Source organism: Trichosurus vulpecula, chromosome 9 (assembly GCF_011100635.1).
Source record: "Trichosurus vulpecula isolate mTriVul1 chromosome 9, mTriVul1.pri, whole genome shotgun sequence".
Taxonomy (NCBI): Eukaryota; Metazoa; Chordata; class Mammalia; order Diprotodontia; family Phalangeridae; genus Trichosurus; species Trichosurus vulpecula.
The window spans coordinates 21738995-21746975 of record NC_050581.1 but is presented as its reverse complement, the minus strand read 5'-3'; the positions used below and the strand labels follow the sequence as shown (position 1 = coordinate 21746975).

At 38.0% G+C, this 7981-nt stretch overlaps 1 pseudogene; it reads left to right on the top strand.

The window, feature by feature from the left end:
- Positions 1-5764: 5764 nt before the first annotated feature.
- On the top strand, positions 5765-6752 carry LOC118831340 (annotated as a pseudogene).
- The last annotated feature ends 1229 nt before the right edge of the window (positions 6753-7981 follow it).

Below are 7981 nucleotides of genomic sequence, written 5' to 3'. Positions count from 1 at the left end.
TTTTTTCTTTGAAACTACTCTCCTTACTACATTAGTTTACTGTGCATGTGGGAATCCATGCACTGGAATTTGTGACACCTAAGTAGTAGCATATTTTATATGCTATAAATTTATAAAAATTTTTTGTCCTTCACCCACATAACTTCCTTCTGGCTGGTTAGAGAGGAAAGAAAAACAAAACTGAACCAGCACCTTCCTTCTATCTCTTGATATTAAAGCTAAGGGAATACATGTTTGATCTGATTGTATGTTCAAAGTTCTATAGTCAGGAAATATGAAATTGCTATAATATTATGATTAAATTATGAATATATTAAAATCTACGGCTCACTCTTCCTTTGAAAGAGGCTTATATTGATATTTTTACTTAGAATTTCCTCCTGTGAATTAGGCTACTATCACAGTCAGGCAACCATTACTTCTAAGTATATTTGAAGAAAGATGATGGAAGCCAGCAGTGGTGAGATGTACTATTCATTTATGCTTTGTATTTGCTTGTTCAGGTTGGGGACGGTGTTTTCTTGGACACAAAAGAGATACATAACCTAAGTCTGGCCAATACATGATAGAGCTACATACTTGCATCTTAACATCCAATCCTAGGAAATCAGTGGAATGCAGCAATGAAACCTTCATTGATTTATAACTAGAACCTCAGTCTCTTGATTCTATATGCCTGACACATGGTAGGTACTTAATAAATGCTATTCGATCAACTAACTTTTCAGATCTACAGTAGCTAGCTTTGAGACCTTGGGCAAGTCTCTGATCTTGAGTTTCCTCATCTGCACAATTAAAAACTTGGACTAGATGAATTCTAAGATTTATGCTAGTCCTAATACTTATGATTGTCTCCCAAGTAGGATGTAAACTCCTTGAAAGCAGGGGCTGTTCCTAACAAAGTACCTTACCCACAGTTGACTCTTAATGAATGTTTACTAAATTTATTTGAATTGAATGGGCTGAGGAAGGGGAATGAAGAGTCACTATTGCACAGAAGCAATAAACCTATTCAAGACAGACAGTTAATACTTTGCTGAAACTTTGTTCTTCAGGCATATGAGCGGGAATATAGCGATAAATACTTAACTGACTCTCCAAAAACACAAGACGCAGTTATGTTTAATACACATTGTTAACATTTTTCCCATCACTTTCTTAAGTTTAGACAATCAACAACAAAAAATCAAATCCTGATTTGTAGTGCTAGCTAATTTCCAAGGTGTACACACTTACACTGAATCACTGAATATTCAACAATTAGCTTTCAAGTCAGTATAAACTGATGCCAGCATATCCCTACAGGAAGCCCTGATAATATATTTGAGAGGCTACATGGGACAGCAATTATGTCACCAGACTTTAAGTCAAGAAGACCTGGTTTCAAATCCTCTCTCATACTCTGTTATTATAACCCTGGGCAAGTCACTTTATCTCTTTATGCCTCAGTTTCTCATCTGTAGAATGGAGTTAGATTTGTTAATCTTTAAGATCTAGGTCTATTATGTGTGTTTATTTTTAGTGATCAGCCAGAATACAGAACTAGTTCAAAGCAAAGACATTTACCAATGGAACATTTCCCCATAAACCTGACGTCTACTTCTACTTCTTCTACAACATCAGTGGGAATGAGTGGTCACCCACATAAAACAAATGTGGAGCAGCACATTGGCAGGGAACATGTATGTCCAAGGCATGTGAATGGAAGGCAGCACCTGCCTCTGACACTGCACGACCTCTAATGTCTTCTAGTGAAGATATGATGTTGCTACTGCCACGCTCACACCCTGTTGTTCCTATAGACTCTGTCTGGCACTGATTGTCCAGATATGTGGTCCATATCACTAGATGTTGCTCTGCTATAGTCTCTATTGGATACTGCTAAGGCAAACACAGGACTCTGAGGCCTACAACTTCTGGACCAACTAAAATCTTTGGATATCTTTTTCTCAGAGGAAAAGAAAGGATTGACATGTCCTTTACCTTAAAACCCTTGTTGTTATTTGTTGTTTAGTTTCTTTTTATTTTTGTTTTCTTTTAGAAAAGACAGAAAAACTTGCTTGATATCAGCAAAAAATCTTCCCTCAGTTTCTCAGGTCTGAGTTCATTCAGTGTTTTGACTAAGATTTCCTCATCTACCCAGCAAGACAGTCTCAGATTCAAGTTTTATTTAATACAAAAACCTGGCTAATGGTCAAGCTGAGTTTTGTTTGTTTGTTTGTTTTCCCTCTGGACTCCTTTTCTTCCTGGTCTAGAAACTTGGAGCCTTTTGTCAGAGACCTCACCCTAGTTTATGAGCTTTACATCTATCTTCTCCTTTCAATAGAAGTGTGGTAGTACATACACACACATCATGTAGCATGGGAGTGTTGTCGTGTGGCTTCAAGAGAGGCAGAAGAGATCTCTAGCCTCTACTCCCCCCATCCATCACTACTATGATCTTTAAATGTTTCAATTCTCTGGGGCATCTCTAGACAGTCTGGACTAAATGATCTGAACACTTTTGTGTCAAGGATCCTTTTGGTTGTCCAATGAAGTATGTGAACCCTTTCTCAGATTAATGTTGTTAAACACATAAAATGAAATACATAGGATTACAAAGGAAACTAATTATATTAAAATACTTGTCAAAATAGTAAATCAAAACAAAACCAAAAATAAAAATTCCACATGCTTCATGTTAAAAAAAACCGTGATATAGACATTTTCTTTGTGTAGATAGGGTAATAGTCAAATTCTGAAGTTTCAGTCTGTTAGCTTAAAAGGCTCCTCTCTAGGGCCACACTAAACTATCATTTACAAAAAATGTTCTGTGATCCTGAAGAAAGAAGTTGACTCACTAGACTTATTTCTAATTCTTTTTAAGATAAATTTTAAGATAAATCTGCAGTAAAATCTCTACATTTCTGTTTCACTGACTAAATTGGAATAAAGGTACATTTGACCTAAGTACTTCACAGGGATATAGTATGAAGCAATGAAAGACCATGTTTAGAGAACAGTGGGTTCTTGAATGATGAAAGATTGATTGATCAAGACATTGAATACCAGAAATTAATTAATTAAATTACATTTGAAAGATCGAAATAGTAAATGTCAGAAATGTGCCTAATCCTAGGTTTAGCAAAACGCTCTCCAGGAATGTAAGGTTCAAAAATGAGAAATGCTCATCTCTCACAGATGATTAAGCACAGGTGGTTAATAAATGTCTGTTGAATTGACTTGAATATACAAAATATGTTTTATTGCCATTTGGGCACATTGAGAGGTCTCAGCATCACAGAAACAGTCTGTTTCACCTTTCTGTCTACCGCTCCACTAGATGAGATCTGGATTGTCTTTCTAGCCAGTTTTGAGGTTGAAGGTATGCCCAGACCTACACTGGCAGATTAACTCTACTATCAATCTCAAAGTCAATATGTCAGCTGCACCCATAAATCAGTCAGTGTGCTCCTCGGTCTCTTTACAAAGGTCTTTTACCTTGAGAGCACCAGTTAATAAATTCAGACTCAAAGAATTCACTTCCTGTCTGCTGGCATTGTGAAAAACTATTCTATAAACAAAAATTCCTTCCAACTCAGTCGTCTATAACTGGTTTAATGAAGAGCTGTTGGTTCATCTCCAAAATTTACCCTGTTGATCTCCAGTCTGTGGCACATAACAGGCTGCCAGGGATGTGCTGTGACCGGATGGCTAAATATTCAATGTGAATATTTACACCTCAGAAATCAGCAAACTCTACAAATCAGTGCTTGATTTATTATTTTGTTGATTGTCTAGACTTAAGAAAGTGATGGAGAAAATGTCAGTAATACAGATTAAAATCAAAAGTACATTTTTTTTCAGTCACACCCCTGGAGTACCTTCACTACATTGTGCTACTCACAGCTTAAAGAGTGTCCCAGAAAAGAAGTGTCAGGATAGTTAGGATACAGCTACCTCCTCTCCCTTCTCCCCTTCTTCACTCAGATGGCTCACAGAGAATTGAAAAGAAGAAAGCATGCTTTGCAGCCCTCCTGGGATTAATGGAAAAGAAACACCACCTCTCTTTACCTCCCTCACCTTAAATCAGCTAAAAACTTGCTTTCAGAGGGAAATATTAAATTTTATTTTCCATATTTCTCTTGTTCTAGCAGCAAAGAGACTATGAGGAAGAAATTGGGAAGATGCTAAAGCCTATAAAATAAATGAACATGTAGGTGTAACAAATCCTGTGATCTTATAAAAAGACACTATTTTCATCATTGAATATGTTCATTTTAGAAATATCATAAAAATAAAATGAAATTTTGCCTCTTATAGTCACTCCTTATTTGACAGTATTTGACAGATTCATGATTTCATCAGTGAGACTTCTTATTACCTGTTTCTTATTACCTCCCTCAATACTCACTCCAAGTACTCCATGACTGAGTAGACCATTTTCTTGAATTACTGTGGCAAAAAAACCCCAACAACACAAGCAAACATCACCTGGTGACCATTCTTCCTTCATTTAACAGATATTTATTTAATGCCTACAATGTGCTAGTCTGTTCTGAGCACTGAGGATGAAGACAGGAATAAAACCTTCTCTACACTCAAAGAATTTGTGTCAGATGGGGCTTAGGGAGGTGGGGGAAAAAACTTGAGCATAAAGATGTAAATTCAGAAATGCATGCAAATGAAATGCAAGATTGTTTCCAATGGGTAGGGCCCATGGGGGCAGCTAGGTGGTGCAGTGAGTAGAGCACTGGCTTTGGAGTCAGAATGACCTGAGTTCAAATGCGGCCTTAGACACTTGACACATTTACTAGCTGTGTGACCTTGGGCAAGTCATTTAACCCCAATTGCCCTGCCTTCCCCCCTCCAAAAAAAAAAAAGAAATTACCAATGGATAGGGCCCTTGTGATGAGAGTTGGAGAATTAGAGAGGCTTCTGTAAGTGGAGACATTTGAGTTAAATCTTAAAGAAAGCTGGAGATTCCAGGAAGCAAATGTGAGAAAGGGAGATGGGATGGGGTGGGGGGGAGGGAAGGAAGTAGGCAAATGTGGCTGGAATACAATGTGTGAAGGAGAGTTATATCTAGCAAGATACCCTGGAGCCAGACTGTGAAGGGTTCTAAATGCCAAAGAAGTAGGTGTCTTATCCAAGAGGCAAGAAGGGATTCAGTGGAGCTTTTTGAGTACAATAGCGATATGGTCCAACCTGAAGTTTAAAAAATTTAATTTGGTAGCTGTGTTGAGGAAAGATTGAAGAGGAGAGAGACTTGAGGTTGAGAGAACAATTAGGAATATGGCAATAGTGCAGGTAAGAGGTGATGAGGACCTTACTATAGCAGTGGCTATGTGAGTTGGGGAGAAGAAGAGACATGTGAAAGTTGTTGTAGAAGTAGAATTATCAAGGGTTAAAGGGAAAGGGAAAGGGAAGTCTTAAGAATGGCTCCAAAATTGTAAACCAGGGTAACTGGATGAATGGTAGTACTCTCTCATGGTAGGGTATCTTTTTCAAATCTGTTAAAACTATTCCTTACTCAATGCTTTCCAAGTGTTATATGACATTCCAGATACTTTGGAGTAACAAGGGAAAGTAGCTTTCATTCTGAACCTCCAAATATGCATATAGAGACACCACACGTATGTATTCATACATAATGTGTGTATAACTTTATCACCATCTGTAGTCATATTTTTTATTTTACTTTTCAAAAAATCTTTCCAGCTTTCAGCTTTTCTCCCAAGCTTGGTGCCAGGTTCTGCTGCTTCAGTCACGTCCCTGAAACAAGATGGGGAAGGTCAGAGTCAACAGATTTGGTCATATTGGGCTCCTGGTGACCAGGGCTGCATTCATCTCAGGTGGAGTAGACATCATGGCCATCAATGACCCCTTCATTGAGCTCAACTACATAGTTTATATGTTTCAATATGATTCCACCCATGGCAAGTTCAAGGGCTTTGTTAAGGCTGAGAATGGGAAGCTGGTGATCAATGGAAAAGCCATTCCCATCTTCCAGGAGTGGGATCCCACCAATATTAAATGGGAAGATGCTGGAACCAAGTATGTTGTAGAGTCCACTGGAGTCTTTACCACCATGGAAAAGGCTGGGGCTCACTTGAAGGGTAGAGCCAAGCGGGTCATCATCTCTGCCCCTTCTGCTGATGGCCCAATGTTCATGATGGGAGTGAACCATGAGAAATATGATAATTCCCTTAAGATTATCAGAAATGCTTCCTGCACTACCAACTGTTTGGCTCCCTTGGCCAAAGTCATTCATGACAACTTTGGCATTGTGGAAGGACTCATGACTACAGTCCATGCCATTACTGCTACCCAGAAGATGGCTCATCTGCCAAGCTGTGACATGATAGGTGTGGTGCTGCCCAAAACATCATCCCTGCTTCCACTGGTGCTGCAAAGGCTATAGGCAAGGTCATATCTGAGCTAAATGGGAAGCTCATAGGCATGGCCTTCCATATTCCTACTCTCAGTGTATCTGTTGTGGAGCTGACCTGGAGAAACCTGCCAAATATGATGATATCAAGAAAGTGGTAAGGCAAGCATTAGAGGGACTTTGAAGGGCATCTTGGGCTACACAGAGGACCAGATTATATCCTATGACTTTAGCAGCAACACCCACACTTCTACTTTTGATGCTAGAGCTGGTATTGCCCTCAATGACCATTTTTGTCAAGCTTATTTCTTGTTATGAAAGTGAGTATGGTTATAGCAACCATGTAGTAGACCTCATGGCCTACATGGCCTCCAAGGAGTAAAACAGAAAGCCATGGACCTTCATCCCCAGCCAAAAAAAGGAGATCCACCATGGGGGAGCCCACATTCCTAACCTACATTCCTATATTGGGGATTTGTATCCCATTCACATCCTTGTCCCAAAGCACCCTTGTTGTAGGGGTGAGAAGCCTACCACCAATGAAGTCACCATATTCAGTGCAAAAAAAATCTTTCCAGTATATCCACTAGGGCCATTATCAGGTATAAGAATCATTCTTGCTGTGAAAAAACATATACAGGTATTGATGGTGATTTTAATGAAACCAATACTAGCTTCACTCAAATAAAAATTTATCAGAAAGAAAATATAAAATAGATTGTTCCCAAATGAATAGTAGTAAGAAAATCACAAAAACACAGAAATGAATGATGGCAAAGAAATGCTTATGAAGAAAATGTAATCAGACTAAACTAGTTTTCAAATCTTGAAGTTTTGAAAGTTACAAAAGATTATTTTTCCCCTGAGGCCAATTAAAGACATGCTGCAGTGTGTTGTAGTATTTGAAAAGATGACAAAGAAAAAACAATCATTATTTACATGCATGGAAGGTCTTTTGCAAAGAGTTGATTCCTTATTTCATGTCACTAGCGTAAAGGAACCCATCCCTCTGTTGATTACTTCCAATTTATCATGTTTATAGCTTTTACGTACATGTTTGCATGCTGCATCCCTCGCACAGTATCTAGTACATAGGACGCACCTAATAAAAGTTTATTGACAGACTCTAAATTGAGAAACATGATATTACAGGTTAAATTCCATTATTGAGGAATTCCTAGGGATTGCCTATTGTTTTGTGTTGAATATTGCATGAAAAAAAAACTATCAACGAGATAATGATTAGAATTTTTTGTTAAATAAGGCTTTTATTGCATTGATATTTATGGAAATAAAATTTAGCTATTAATGGTATTTCTAGTGATAAAAGCAATATGTGTAATTTTATTAGTATTTCAGTGGGATTGTCATCTCAGTTATGTGAGTATTACTCATCAACCTAGATTGTTTAACCAGTCTATAATTTCTCATTTCGCATGATTCTTGACCATATCCTCCCAGAAATCCTCCATTAAAGATCTACCCAAAATGCTGAAAGATTCAATAGTTCTGGCCTTAACTTCAAGTTAAAGGGGGGAAAATATCTTCATAAGGAATTGTTTTCAGTAGTCCCTATATTCCTCAGCCAAGTTATGTCATCAGTTCTCATTA